Genomic DNA, 17,266 nt, shown 5'->3' on the forward strand with positions numbered 1-17,266 from the left:
GTATAGAGATAGACAGAGATAAATGTAAAGCAAACCTTTATTTGCAAGCACTTATTTCCAAGGTTTGAAAAAATTCATTCCAGTTAATTTCAACCGATGATGCATTGCTTGAAAAGTAAACTGATAAATTTATAAATAAATAGTCATTATTTAAGTTCGATTTATTTTATTTATTTTATTTATTAAAATATATTTACATCCTTTTTTCCGTGCATCAGCGTTCTGACGGGTATTTAATAGGGTATTTGACGGTATTTGATAAATTATTTTGTTAATTTCATTTGCCTGAAACTCGGAATTCATTATTATTGAATATACACTTTTATCTTGCATTAAATGATTTTACCTTAATCATAACACTTTCACATATGTAATTTACAGCGTATACTCTTATTAATAATGCGAAGAACGATAAGCAGACATTAATCCATATATATGATGATTGTGATATTTCCTTTGAAAGCTCCTGCATTAACATCATGCATATACCATAAGCCAATGACGTTATGAATACAAAGCGCGTTGTCATTTCAAAAGTTACCTGTATTCCAAAGATGGAGTTTAATTCGCGAGCAATGCGACATAATTCTAAATGAAGATGCCTATAAAAAAATATAATTTTTTAATAAATAATGCAAATTTATTTTGTGAAAATTTGCAGAAAATAATTATCTTAATTAATTATTTTTTAAAATAAAGTTCAAACTTTTTTATTCAAATAACACTAAATCGATAATCTGGTCAGTGTGTTACGATTTACATTGAAGTCCATAATATTTTCTTGTAATTAGTATATAAAGTGTGTCGATGAGCGTCTATAGATTTTTTCCATGTACATCTCAGATCATGATCTTGTCTCACTAATACGTATCGCATATGCTCGTTTAGTTTGTCAAATCTGATACAAATATACCTGTGCAAATAATATTTCTGAAATTATATAACTACATATATTACTGAATGTTAAAGTTTTTAAATGACATGTTTTTTTAATGTGTATATAATTTAAATCTTTTAAGGAATAATATTGAACCATTGCAAAATATATCATTTAAAAGCTTTTGTTATGAATGCCGAAAATTATTATTTTAGTAATAATTATATTTTATTAATTTACACACACACACACACACACACACACACACACACACACACACACACACACACACACACACACACACACACACACACACACGTGCCTGTACACATATAGCCACAAATATGTGGAAATTTACTTGGATATTTACCTTAGCTAATTTTCTCACAGACATAATTTAAACTGAAAAGTTGGACCAAATGTAGGGAAATCCAGAAAGACGTACCAAACCAAAAGATTGACATATACCGACTTTTCGTTTGTATTTGCATGTAAATGTAATTACACAGTCTTGCTACGTATATTAGATAGGTTGCCATTTCCATAGTCATTTGAGGTCCAAATATTGTATTTAAATCACGAGCGATTTGACATAATTCTAAGTGGAGATGCCTAAGTAAAAAACAAAATTTATTTTTAACATTATTTTGTTATTTTTTAAAATAAATTGAATTTCTCTTAAATTTGGTATGTATTTTATTTATTATTAAATCAGTTTTATTAATGATCTGTTTTAGCACATTGGTAAACCGATTTACATTGAGGTCCACAGAATAAGCTTGTAATCAGAACACATGATATATCGGCGAGTACTTGGTACAGTTTTTTTCCACATATATCTTAATCCATATTCTTCTTTCATTATTAGATATCTCATGTGCTCGTTTACTTTATCAAATTTGGTGCCAATATACTTATATTACAAATCAAAAGTGTCTGTATAATTTCAGAATATACAAAATTACTAATTATTAATGATAATTATTAAGACATACAGAAATATATTATATTTTGTTTTATTTATATCTGTAAAAATAATTCGCAGCAAAGTAATTTATAAGTCTGTGCAAGATATTTATAATGTATTCTTTTGTAAATTATTTATACTAACAAATTTATAAGTTTTTATTTCTTTTCTAGTTATATTAAAAAAAAATAACGTTATTATATTTCTTAAAATGTGCATTATTTGAAGCATTCTTTTGCTTCTCGTCTTTCTCTTTCTTGCTTTCTTTCTTTTATTATATACAATAAATAATAAATAAAAAGTAGTATAGTATAGTATTGATAAAAAGATAAATTTAAAAAAATTTATATTACATATAAATATTTAAAAAATTATACAAACCATGCATAAAAGAGTCATAATTAATAACTCTATCAACATATTGGTATGGTGAAAATGATTTATTATGTTAGGTATAATCATACACCGATGATCCTGCACCGCATAGAATCACCATGTCATATCAAATACATTTGCCACGTAGCTACATACGAACCATCCAATTAAGACATTTTTTGCATATGCATGCAGTTTCTGATATATTTTTTGAGTGCCTAACTCTTCCAACGTATCGTCTACAACGGCAAGTCTTTTCATAAAATAATCTAAATTTCTGAACAGCATTAGGAAACAATTTAAAGCATTAGGTGAGTGTTATCAAATGTATTTATTTTCTAAAACGTAAGTAAGTGAACAATGTTACTTGAAGGAATATTATCTTTGCTATAAAATTATTTAATATTTTGACGATAAATTTTGAATAAACATATACCTTGTCTTGATATACAGTCATAACAATAGAAATAATGGTGGTGAGAACGCCAATTCGTACATGGACTGTATTAGAAATTGTCTGATACCATTTTCCTGCCTTAAGTGCGGTTATCACATAATAACAAAGACAACCGTAACTGGTCCACACTGTCAGATTATAAAAAATATTTAAATAAAACTTTTTCGGGAAGTAGATATACCTATGCCGAAAACAGAACAAGTCAGAAGTAAGGGATGTACAGCCTGTTGTACGGTGGTTGCCATAGTCGTCACTCGCGGTTCCTGCCGCAAACTAACGTCACTTATTATTCAGACACATTCCATCAATATGTATACAGCTCATTTATCAAGGCGACATAATATGTCGTTCGATTAATGCATTAGCATAATTATACATTATTTAATTTTTATAAATATACACAACGAGCTGATCGATTGCTAGCTATTTGCTATTAGTGACAATAATTGACAAACAATTTAATTTTTTTGCAGGTGCTAATTGAAATAGATATTATCTTACTTGATATTAAAATTGTATGACAGATGAAGATTAGCCTGCGATGCCATTTATTGAGAGGAACTTTTTAGGGAGTGAATTTTTATAATCATCAATAATTAAATTTATTCACTATGTAAAAACAAATATATATCTATGTATTACGCAATCAATCAATTAATATTAGGTTTTACAAAAGTCATTATTTCAAATATGTTAGAAGTATATGTATAATTACTAGATATAAAATAATTGAATAAGTAACATATTATTATGTAGCCAATAATAATAAATTTCTATTATAAACGATATAATAAAAATAATATTATAATAATTATAATTCTTGTAGCCATGTAAGATAATTATTATAATTGATTACAGTAATTAGTTGAAATTTATTCTTAATATTTAGACACAATTATTAGAATTACAAATATTAAATAATAAAGTTAGACAGAAATTACAAAAAAGAAATGATATCTCTTTAAATTAGAGCGCCAATTACAGAGAGAACATGTATATTGCCTCAAAAAATAATTGTTGCACTACTTTGAAAAATATTTACATTGTGTCAATTAGAAAAGAATGTATGATAACAATTTTATAAGTATAAAAAATTTTATTTAAATTTAACAAGGGAATACAAGATATTTAAATACAAAGTTTACATGTGTATTTTTTAATGGTCACAAAGAATTACAGAGGTAACAGTACAAAATACAAATAATTTATTAAAATATTTAATCCAACGAGGGAATACAATTTGTATTTAAATGTAAAGTTTATATATGTATTTTTCAATAGAATAAAAGATTTAATCACAAAGAATTACAGAGATAACAGTACAAAATAAAAATATTTTATTAAAATACATAAATTTTTCTTGTAAAAAAAACTTGGCGCTGTTAGACCTTGAAATTTTAAATAAATAAGGACAACAATAAATAAAAATAATTCAGAGAAGAATGCGATGGGAGTAATATTAAATGATTATCAGCGTGGATGTGGGAGTGAATGATATGGGTGTGCGTGACGCCGCGGACGGCGGATAATGCGGCTTATAATTAAGTATAGAATAAGTTTATTTATTTATTTAAAATTTCGAGATCTAACAGCGCCAAGTTTTTTTACAAAAAAAATTTATGTATTTTAATAAAATATTTTTATTTTGTACTGTTACCTCTGTAATTCTTTGTGATTAAATCTTTTATTCTATTGAAAAATACATATATAAACTTTATATTTAAATACAAATTGTATTCCCTCGTTGGATTAAATATTGTAATAAAATATTTGTATTTTGTACTGTTACCTCTGTAATTCTTTGTGACCATTAAAAAATACACATGTATAAACTTTGTATTTAAATATCTTGTATTCCCTTGTTAAATTTAAATAAAATTTTTTAATCTTATAAAATTGTTATCATACATTCTTTTCTAATTGACACAATGTAAAGATTTTTCAAAGTAGTGCAACAATTATTTTTTGAGGCAATATACATGTTCTCTCTGTAATTAGCGCTCTAATTTAAAGAGATATCATTTCTTTTTTGTAATTGTAATAGATCACTTGAAGCGCGACTCTTCTTTTTGATAAGGTAACATAATTTTGTGACGTGTATCACTTGGGTTATAATTTTTCGGAAATAAAGATACTACTGCTTAGATTTTTTCGAGATTTTTCGAGATATAAAGATCTACCACTTGCTACTTAGGTTTTTTCGAGGTATAATACTACCACTTTCTTTTTTTTTTAGGTAACAACATATACACTACTATACGTGTACTTGGCGCCTTTTTTTACCTTTTTTTAAAAAAGGTAATTTTGTGCGGATATCACGCCTTTTTGTAGTATATTACGCATTGTATAAACAGTATGTACAAGATAAAGCTATTTGGAGGTATAATACTATCACTTTGTTTTTTTTCGAGGTAACAACATAACAGGGTAACAACATAATACATATACACTATTATGCGTGTACTTGGCGCTCTTTTTTACCTTTTTTTTAAAAAGGTAATTTTGTACGGATATCACGCCTTTTTGTAGTGTTACGCATCTTAATCTTATAAACAATATATCTTATAATCTTATAAACCGTATATAATACAAGGTATGAAGCTAAAAGTGTTACGGACTATTATTTCTAAAGAAAACAACAATTTAATATTTTGCTTAGTTTTTTTTAAATAATAATCTGTAACCCTTTTAGTTGTACACCTTGTATATATTTTTCAATTTCAACATAAAACATAATCGCAATAAAGCATGATTAATGTTAATAAGTCGTTAACTGTAAAATTCTTTATTTATTTTTATTTGCGTGTCTTACTGAATGTTGTTCGCAACTGTATATGTACCGATATCTTCAGGTATCGATATTTTTGATAATTATTTTTACGTCAGACATAATTTTAATTCATCCAATTTTTATTATGTCTAGACATAATTTTAATTCAGCGATTTTTATTATGTCATGACATAATTTTAATTCTGCCGCTAGGGAAATTTCAAGTCGATTCTTATGAATCAAGCTTGAATTCAATGTCTAGGTGTCCCAGGTTGCCGATGACGAGGTCCACATAGCGCGCTCTATAGTTTTCGGTGTCCAGGTGTATTAATACCTTGAATTCGATGGCCATGTGTTCCAAGTTGCCGTTGACGAGGTCCACATACTGCGCTTCGTAGTTTTCGGTGTACTATCTGGACCTCGTCATCGGCAACCTGGGACACCTAGACATCGAATTCAAGCTTGATTCATAAGAATTGACTTAAAAATTCCCTAGCGGCACTTTCTGCCAAGCGTAGAGAACCTTCTTTTCCGGCAGCGGTAGTAATAATAATGTAAGGATACGAAATCTCTCCAGATAAACATGAAGCAATTGACTCAATATATATATTATCTATATACCTAATTTACCTAAATAAAAATCTTCCTCATCCTGACCGATAAGTCTATCGACCTAATTTCGAAATACGCGCGCGATATCGAAACAGGCGATACCTGCGCCGCCAGCGTCGAAAAAGTGAAAGTGACGTTTCTGATCATGACGTCATCATATAAGACGTCGGCGTTAGAAGTATAGAGTCTAGTGGACTCGAACCTGGTTCCTCAGATTACGAGTCTAACCAATCACAGGCCGGTATTCATCATAGTCAGACCTTATATTTAAGACCGTCTTAAGTACAATCTTAAGATGTTATGGACCAATCACAGAGCCGTATTATAGCATCTTAAGATATTACTTAAGACGGTCTCGAAATAAGAACCGACTATGTATACGTTTACGCGAGCGTTACTTCTGTAGTAACTTACGATAATTTGTTCGCATAAACGAACGGGATTTTCCTTCGCGTAAACGGGATTTTGTAGTAAACTTACGATAATTTACTCCGCGTAAACGGGTAAATTATCGTAAGTTACTACGTTTACGCGAGCGTTACTTCTGTAGTAACTTACGATAATTCTTTCACGTAAACGAGATTTTGTAGTAAACTTACGATAATTTACTCCGCGTAAACGGGTAAATTATCGTAAGTTACTACAGAAATAACGCTCGCGTAAACGTAGTATATTATCCTCCATAAATTTAAACTAATTCATTCTTATCAAATTGATTTAAGGAACCACCCTCCTTAAAAGTTTCAGAGATATTTTACTCAAAAGCTTAACGAAAAGTTCCAGACAAACTTGGTATACATAGCACCTTGACATTTATGCATTGACGTAGTTAGTTGCAGTTATTTCGATCCGTTTACTTGACACTTGACATCGCTTGACAATCGAAAATGATTTTACATATGCATCAGATATCAAAGTTTAGCGGATATTATTATTCATCCTATGTTATAGTCAAAGCCTGAAACGCGGGCATTCCTAGAATTGACTATAGTCAATCCTGGGGAACGATCAAACGTCTTGGTCAAAGCCCGAAATAAGTTTTGCGTTTCGGCTTTTAACTAGTCAATTCTAGGAATAACTAATACAGCTGGTCAAAGTTAGAAACTAAGAAAAATCACTTCGGACTTTGACTAGTCAATCCTAGGTGTGGCTTAATTCGGACTTTGTAACTGTTAACAAATAAAATCATGATTTTTTTACTAAATTAAGTTCTTATTGTTAACATAATGTAGCTTTTTATTTACGTTGTAAAGCGAAATTATAAAGTATATGCATGGGGGAAGGGAATGCAGGGGAGAAAAGCCTTCCTGTTCACGTGCGCTCACGCATGTAAGCCCTCTTGCACCCCTCCATGCATGTGCTTTATAATTTCGCTTTACAAGGCCCCCCCTCGCACCCCCCCCCCCGTGTGTGTGTGTGTGTGTGTGTGCTTCCCACGCATAATTAAACTAAAGAAACTCCCAGCGTAAGCCCTAACTGCTTGAATCGAGATGCTTGGTTATTTTGCACGATTTAACTGTTTTAATGATTTTCGTTAAAGCAGAGCATACATAGTTAAATAACTATATCAAGTAATTTTTTTTACAAATTATTATTTTAAATATAATTAATGCAAAATAGATATTAAATAAATGTTACATAAATATTTTCCCTACATTATTTATTCAAACAAAAGTTTCATGTAAAATAAATTTGAAAAGAAGTCAGATTATCGTAATAAGTATACGATCGAGTAAGCGGAGTAAGAACATTTAGTTTTAAATATCAATAAGCAATCATTCCATCGTCACTACGAGAATTAGTAACAGTAGATCTATATGGGCCTCTTCCAGAGGAGGTGTTCAATACTTATTTGTGATGATAGACGTATTTACGAAATATGTAGCATTGTATCCAATAAAGAAAGCGACGGCATATACGTGTGTTAGTAAAGTTATAAATGAATACATTCCAAATATCAGAAAACCACAATCAATTTTGAGTGACCATGGTACGCAATTTACCTATAAGATATGGAAGGAAAAATTATAGAGAAAACAGATATCAAAGTACTATATTCGTCGTTCGTTAATAACATTATAATTTATTAATTTATGAAGTGTTTTATCAAAGTTTACGTAAATTGTTCCTATAATAATTAATTGTTCTCATAATTAAATAGATAATCACGAATAAAACGCAGATATTGTTTTCGTTATTCAACGGACATATACCATTCAATGTAAATGAATAAGTAAGAAAATTAGATTACTTGTACTACACATTTTTATGTCTTTGGCAGATAATCAACATCCATTTTTGTATTAAAAACGTAAAAGAATTTATGTATAAAACGTATGCATAACGCGAGAGAATGGTACACGGGAAGGAATTTGCACTTACGCAAAAAATAGATAATTATATCTAGTTCGGAGGGATAGGAGAAAAACCGAAAGTTACGTCACGATCGGAAGAGAACTCCACCAATCGAATCATATTAAAAAATAATCCCGCCTCCTTAATTCTGTATAAATATCGCGACTTTACGCACTTGGACACACTTCCAATCCGGCACGAGACAGTTCACTTCTGAGTTCGTATACTATTAGTTTTTGTTTACTATTATATTAAAGACAATTTTCTGTTGTTTGCCAACTTAAAGAATCGCGAGTAATTTCTGTGCGCGCTAAGTGCCACAAATCACCCTCACTAGCGACTTGGCGAGACCTGTGGTCAGCACCAGCGCCCGACAGAAATATATATATATAATATATATATATATATATATATATATATTTATTTATTTATTTTACGTATACATATATATACGTAATATACATAATATATATTCCAACAAATAGTAAGTTTTAAATATTCGTTCACTCTAACTTTCAATTGCCTGCACACATATAAATATGTATATGAGTTGTATCATAATAGCCATTTTATTCCTCTCGAAATTACTCTAGCACTACTTGCTCAGAGTAATTATCGAATCCTTACCCTAGCGACAACACGCTCAAGGCACTCCTCTACCGGCCCATAATTCTGCTTCTCATGACTCAATCATCAGCTGAAATCCCCCAAGCATTATCTGCTCAGAGGATTTTCAGTCTTCTTGTTCTAGCGATATTCGCTCAGGACCTCTCAATACTCCAGTTTAATTGCTTTAGCGTTACTTGCTCGAAGTAATTAAAAATCCTTTGTCTTAGCGCTCTTCGCTCAGGACCTCTCAATACCCCCGTTTAATTGCTTTAGCGTTACTCGTTCCAAGTAATTAATAATTTTTTGTCTTAGCGCTATTCGCTCAGGACCTCCCGTTAATTTTCAACTCATCCCGCTTAATTAACTTAGCGATATTCGCTCAGGATCTCCCATCAATCCGCTGTACCTCTTCAAAGTTATTCTCCCGCCTAGTTGCTTTAGCGATTATCCGTTCGGAGTAATTAAAAAGCCTTTTCCTATATAGATGGTATGGAAACATAGAGCAGGCAGAAAGCGGAGAGAATGCATTCTGCAACCTTAAAACCGGCAGAATCGTTTTCCGGTATAATAACATCCGTGCTAATAACATCGCTTTGCGAATTTTTCAAAAAACCAAACTGGGAAATATTCTTAAAGGATCACCACTACCAGAATATCTTTTCAAACATTTTCTTTGGCTATTAAAGATTACTACTTCAATAATTTCATAAATATATGCTCGCTTTGTGGAGGATAATGAATACCCGTAACGTGGAAAATTTTGAAAAGTATGTTTAATGCTTTCAAACGCAGTTCTCATATTCGTACTGTAAATGTTTCACTATTGTTAATAATATTCCCGGTGGAATGTGCGTGACAAACTCATCAACGTAGCACGGGTATTAATTAATATCAGACCCCGCGTTTGATACGTAAGGAAGACGAAAATAGCGATGTGGGAAAAGAAGACAAGGTTTGCGCCGTTTACTTCGATCTATATTTCTTCCGAGATTCAAGCCGCTTACAGCATACGCATACAAGCGAGCAGCCGTGTACGTGTGCGCTCGGCGATCGGCCGGCTTCGGAGCGCGCTTCGGGCGCCGTCGCTAGCCGCCGCGGACGCATCGCCGCGCCGCAAGAATCATGCCTAAATAAGTACGTGTATATTATATCTTATATCTCGCCGCTTATATGATGTCCCTTTTAAAAATGAAATAGAAATATATTTTATACATAAAAGATATTAAGTTCAAAAAATAAAGAACAGAAAGAAATAAAAATAATAAATAATAATAGAAATCCGCACTCTTGGGCCAACACGTACGCCTTTTTCTTAAAAATGTTCCGTTATTAATTTGGAAAAATAACTTTTTGTTAGTGCAAGAAAAGTGGAATTAGAAATTAAATTAAATGTTAAACTGTTAAACTTATACTTTGTAAATTCCATGTAAGAATATAAACAAAATACTTTTACATATTGGTGTAGTACTTTGCTTTATTTATGTTATTAATTCTTTACACTTGTATAGCTTCTCATTATTTAATAAAAAAATGGAAAGCAATAGAACATTTAATTTTTGTAAGGTTCTCTGCTCATCTATCAGGTGTCCCCTTTGCCGTCTAATCTATCAACATGGCTCCATATATGGCAATCGAGTCGTGTGATTTTCCGTGAAAAACAACTTATTTGCTTCCCACACAGTACAGGTAGATCTTGAGAATGTACTCAGTATATCACTACCGTAGATTGGGTATATCCTGTTGATATTCGAAATACGTCCATGATATTTTGAGAATGTACTGAGGATGTTCTATTGTCTGCCCTAAAAGCTTACTCAGTATATACTGAGAATATTTCTTGGTGTATATTGTGAGTATATTAAAAAAATATTTTGATCACATTACCAGTATCTACTATAGAATATCTCCTGATATATTATCAGTATATTTATAAAATATTTTGAGCATATTATTAATGTATATATAATTGGAATATATAGGTGTAAGGTAAAAAAAGTAGATATTTTATGTAAAAAATAAATAAAAATGTAAAATTATTTAATTCATATATAAACAAATAATGAAAACGTAAGTAAAAAGGTGCAAATTACAAACTTGCACATTGCTTCCTCATTATTACAGGAAGCTTATTTTATTTAATGTATAATTATTAGTATTTATTTTTTTGGCTTCCTCATAGAGGAAGCTTTGTGTTACACACATCTTCTCCAACATTAGTAAATTGCTATTTTACTAATGTTGCAGTTTACTAATGTTGGAAAAGATATGTGTAATACATAAATATATATAGTCTTTTGGGATGAGTTTTATTGTATATTAACTTACGTGTCCATAATGCACTTTTGGTCAATACAGCTTTTGCTTAAATTAACTCTTTTGATAGTAATGTCTATCCAAAATAGTTCCATCAAAAATAGAATGTGAGAAGAACCCTATAAAACATGAAAAAATTTACAATAATACTAGAAATATAAAAAAATATACGACCGTTTATGGTATACAATTAAATTAGATTAAATTAAATTGCCATTTAGTCCGAGCTTGGATCTTGGTATATAGCATAATTATTATGATTATATATATATATACACGTGAATTTTAATAAAAAATAATTATTCTGGTGTAAAACAAACGTTATCCGACCTGTGCGCAATATATTGGATAACTTTGCGCGTCAAAAAAAAGTCAGCGTTTGTCGTACAAAAAAAATAAAGGGGTCCTTTTTTGTTGCAAATTTTGTCCACAATAATGTGTATTCGCTTTATTGGTTATGCTAATGAAAACCAATGTATTCGCTTATAATCACTTCTAAGTATGACAAACAAGATTTGTGGATCGTACGAGCACAAACTATTTCGACTATTTCTCCAAGAAGAAGAACAGTCCGCCATACATTATCCATAGCATCGTAAATTTTATCCTCCACTAGTAATGGGAAAAGTTTGATGAAGATAAAAATCTGCCACGCCCCACCAATGATTCTCTTTTTTTTGTTTTGAAATTGGGCATGGCTTGTCTCTCATATCTTGTAGCAAATAAATAAAAGATTCAATACGTTTATTTAGAAATGATAATGAGAACCATCCTTCTTGAATGAAATATCAACGTAAATTTTCAAATAATATGCAACAACTTCTTCTAACAAATCGTGACCGAGACAAGGCGGCAATCCTGGATTACAAACATGAAAATTTCTCAATTCATTAAACTTGGAATTAAACTTTATGCCTTGGTGGTGATTTTGTTCTCCTTTTTTTTTGTAACGCGTCGTTGTAATTTTTAATCGTTCTTCGTTCGTACATCATAGGCTGAAAGTCATTACTATGAAGTTCGTCTCGAGTAGCTAGACAGTATCGACAGAAATACGTCGCCATACTACACTAAAAAAAAATACTTAGATCCAAGAAAATATTTTTTACATAGTACTTGGCACATAGTACCAATGGCTTATTTACTTAATATAATCACATATTTATATATATATTTAGAATTAGATATCTTTACTTAAATTAAGTAAAAATATCTAATTCTAAATAAATATGTGATTATATTAAGTAAATAAGCCATTGGTACTATGTAAAAAAATATTTTCTTGGATCTAAGTATTTTTTTTCAGTGTAAAATTTTCAACAAAACCACCAAGTGAATGGCTTCCAAGATTGTCGCCAGCGATAAAAACAAGTGACCCTTTTATTATTTCCCCCGAAAACATCTGTAGTCTTTCCGATTCTATTGTTTTCAATTCATCTACAATTTTCCCGTATACTTTATCTTAATCAAAATCCTTTTCCTTACAAAGTGCAACGAGTTTAATTGCATTCACATGCGATCGTACGTGTTCCGGAAGATTACCGATGCTCAAGTAGATTCCAATTAATTTATGTTTATAAACAGCAGTTCCGATCGGATTTACAACTTCAAATGCGTCTTGATATAAAATCAATTTTAGCGCGTTTGGATTTTGTTTAAAAAAAAAGAGAGTCTTTGAATACAGATCCGTCGGTAAAATCTGTCTGAACATCTTGTTCGCGAATTTCACAATTACGACGGAGCTGATTGCTGAGAGACTTATCCGTAAAGAGTTTTTTCAAAGTTTCTTGAATAGGAACATATATAGTGGAAAAACTTTTTGCTTGTGATCGGTGCTTAGTACTATCTCAACGGGTTCTACAGATGCACAATGATCTTTGTAAAATCGTTTACGTTGGTAGTCTGTCTTCAATTTTTTAGTTGATACAAGAAAAGGGTCATCGCTAAATACTTGATTAACAATTGAATCTATTTGATCTGATAAAATACATTCTTCACGTAAGCGCGTCTTCAAATTAGATTTGACTGTTTCCTGGCCTTGTTCATGCGCACTCAATGTACCCGAAACAACAGTGAAGTGATGACACTGGCACCAATAATTGGCATTCCAATTTTAAAAACAATTGTGCTACGTTCAAGAGGAATAGATCCGTCGAATTTTGGTGCTGTGTATCGTCATAAACATCACTAACCTCCGGTTGTTTGTCGATGCAACTTTCATTGAGAGTTAAATTTTCGCAGCCCGATATACACGTACTAAGGCCCAGTTCAACAGTGGCCAGTTAGCTTAACTAGTAGTTAACTCTCACTCTCTGTCTCTTTTTAACTCAAAGGTTAGATAGAAACTTCCGAAAACGTCCATGCTCAGATTTAGATGAAACTTTGTGAATAGGTTCTTTTTAGATAGAAAACAAATATACTAAAAAGATTTTTTGCGACTCCAAAGTTTAGCAACTTTTTTAACATTTTTAACTTACTGCCTCCGCACTTACATTTTCCACGCAAAACAAACCAAAACAGCTCTCAAGTAATGCAAACAACCATAAAATCATACACAAAGTACAAATATATTAGTTTATATACAAAACAAATAAAAAAATTATATATATATATATATTTTATGAAACATTATATATTCTCTAATTTCCTGAATATACACATATTTTATATCATCTAGCAAACATCATTGGTGAAACTTCCTCTGTGAGGTGAGAAGTAGAGGTGAAATACCACCTCTACTTAAACGAGCTTGTAAAGCGCGCCACGAACCTATGTGGCACCTCGTTTCGCGTGGACAGTGTATAATGCGTGGAGGCAGTAGGTTCCGCCCCCCTGCGGGGGGCTCCACTTTTTTCGGTAAAGCACAGTATACAGCAGAGTATATAAACTAATATATTTGTACTTTGTGTATGATTTTATAGTTGTTTACATTACTTGAGAGCTGTTTTGGTTTGTTTTGCGTGGAAAATGTATGTGCGGAGACAGTAAGTTAAAAATGTTAAAAAAGTTGCTAAACTTTGGAGTCGCAAAAAATCCTTTTGGTATATGTGTTTTCTATAATATCTAAAAGGAACCTATTCACAAAGTTTCACCTAAATCTGAGCATGGACGTTTTCGGAAGTACAGCCAAAATTTCTATAACTCAAGAACTGATTAACCAAATTTTAAAGAATTATTATGAAACAGGGGTAAAGAAACTGAAGAATTGTTTTTATTTCCGCTCTTGTTTTATTGAGCTTATAAATTTATATATTTATAACATCTATGCGCAAGATCGTTATAGGGATCGTCTTTTACAGCACGCTATCTTCTTATTATTTCATTTTTATAAAAGGTTGGTTTTTTTCTTTCTTTAGATTCACTATGGTATTTATCGAATTAATCATCATTGCCCTGAGCGCTCTATATATTTATTATAAGTTTGTCATATTCAATTTTTGGCGAAGAAGAAACGTTTTTTACATCGAACCCGTTGTGCCAACTGAAACATTACAAATTTTATAACTGGAAAACAGCAAATAGGCGAGTACATTTATTTTACACTGTTTTATTTGTATTTTTACTTAAAAAAAATCGCAGAATTATCTAAAAAGGAGCTTTTTTAACAGGTGTATTTTTGCAAAATTTCTATATGAAGTATAAGGAACATCGAGTTATAGGAATGTATGCATTTTTTAAACCATATTTGATGATTGCCGATCCCGATCTTATCCGAGAAGTGTTAATAAAAAATTTTTCAAGTTTCCATGATCGTGGAATAAATTTTAATCCAAAACTTAATCCATTATTCGAAAATGTATTTTGTGTAAATGGAAAGAGATGGCGAGATCTGCGCTACAAGATGTCACCTACTTTTACTCCGGCAAAAATAAAGAGGATGTTCCCAATTGCTAAGAAATGTAGTGAAAGACTGGCAAATTATTTAGAAAGCAAAGCACAGACGAGAGATTCTGTTGAGATGAAAGATATGTTTGGAAGGTAATAATTTTTTTTAATTGTTACTTAAACAAAGTTTTGCAAACAACAAGGAATCGAAACTCCTGAATTTAAAGATAAAAAATGTAAATATTATGAAAAGATAAACAGCATATTTGTGTAAAAAAATTTTTTTACTTAATTTTTTATATATCAATTTTTCTTTATTAGTTCAAGTTATTTCTCATAATTTCAATAATTTTTTAACATCTTCGATGTTTCGCACATTTTGATAGAATTTGATAAAAGTTAGTAAAAATTATTTACCAATTTGATCAACAGATATACCATAGACGTAATAATGTCAACTGCTTTTGGCATAAAGTCTAATTGCATTGAAAATCCGAATAATGAGTATGTAATCCAAGGAAAAAAATTTTTAAGGATAAAAATATTACGATTTATTCTGTTTGTGTTCCTGCCAAAAATTTTGGATTTCTTTTCCATATCCCTCGCGGACCGAGAGACCACCAGCTTTTTTATGAATATGTTTCGAGAAAATGTGGAACGCAGACAAATTAATAATATCGTAACGCAGGACTTTATGAATTTGCTCATTCAATTTATGGAGAGAGGCTACGTTGATCCTGACGATGACAAGAAGACCGACGTAAAAAATGTAAATATATATTTTTAATACATAATGTATATATTATATTAATATCAAATAATTAAGAGATTTCTCTTGAAATAAATTATTAAAGAAACTTATGAAATTTATTTGCAGCAACCATAAATAAGCTTACCATGACGGAAGCTACCGCGCAGGCTTTTGTCTTTTTTTTGCTGGCTTTGAAAGCTCCGCGGCGACAGCAACATTCGCTCTATACGAATTAGCGCAACATCAAGATGTACAGGACAGAGTTCGCGAGGAAATCGACGACATGTTGGCAAAACATGCTGATCTCACCTACGAGGCTATTAATGATATGAAGTATCTTAAAAAAGTAATAAATGGCAAGTATATTATAATAAGTAACAAAAATATTTTGTTATTAATATGTAAGTTTAAATAAAAATTGCTTGTATTTTGGATAATATATATTTTCATACTTTTCTTTTACATATTCCAGAGACTCTGAGAAAATACCCCCCACTTCCAATGTTGAACCGCATCTGCACCCAGGATATAGATTTGCCAATAGCAAACATCCGAGTCTCCAAAGGGATTCCTATTGTTATACCGGTGCTTGGGCTGCATCGAGATCCGACAATATACCCGGATCCGGACAATTTTGATCCAGAACGATTCAATGAAAACGAGACAGCAAGAAAGCATCCTTATGCTTATTTGCCATTTGGAGAAGGACCTCGTAGCTGCATTGGTGAGGATTTGAATAAATCCATTAATATATCTATAATTTATTATATCAAATTATTGTTTAGAATTATTTTTATAGTCTTGTGCATGTCTGTTTTTTGCATTTTATTTTACAATGAGGAACGTCACAATATATAGTTGCGTCTTAAAAACTTCTTTGATTATATTTAAGAAATGTACACTGAGAAAAAAAGTAATTGGATAAAAAGAAATATAAGTTGGTTCAACGAAATATATCTCATTGCGGGCTGCCAACGAAAGATGTATTTATTGCAATAATATTTGCTATTGCAATGTTAACATTATAATTTATTGTTTCAACATCATATATTATTCTCTATATATTTTTTCTGATTGCTAAAACACAGTCTTTTATCAAAAATAAATTGGAGGATTACCTGTTAGATTTGAATTATATAATCACAACTTAAATTCTTTGAAATACAGGTTTAGTTGGAAAGAAAAAAGATATAGTTAATAGAGAGGGGATTACGTATTTACCACCAATCAATTGCAAATTTACATTCACAAAATGAATATGTAGTTATCGCAATGATTTTTGTAATTGATAAGACACCGTAATTAATAAAATTGCATTATTTTACTTAAATATTTATTTTTTACTTATTTATTTATAC

At 30.8% G+C, this 17,266-nt stretch overlaps 1 pseudogene across 1 annotated transcript; it reads left to right on the forward strand.

Annotated features, from left to right (window-relative positions):
• The first annotated feature begins 8,926 nt into the window (after positions 1-8,926).
• LOC143907283 (cytochrome P450 6k1-like) lies at positions 8,927-16,781 on the forward strand (annotated as a pseudogene). The gene is made up of 6 exons (XR_013259818.1): positions 8,927-9,789; positions 14,689-14,854; positions 14,941-15,310; positions 15,590-15,917; positions 16,022-16,264; positions 16,381-16,781. The product of XR_013259818.1 is annotated as a cytochrome P450 6k1-like (transcript).
• The last annotated feature ends 485 nt before the right edge of the window (positions 16,782-17,266 follow it).

This window comes from Temnothorax americanus, unplaced genomic scaffold (genome assembly GCF_048541705.1).
Source record: "Temnothorax americanus isolate GAGA-0224 unplaced genomic scaffold, ASM4854170v1 Scaffold8, whole genome shotgun sequence".
Taxonomy (NCBI): Eukaryota; Metazoa; Arthropoda; class Insecta; order Hymenoptera; family Formicidae; genus Temnothorax; species Temnothorax americanus.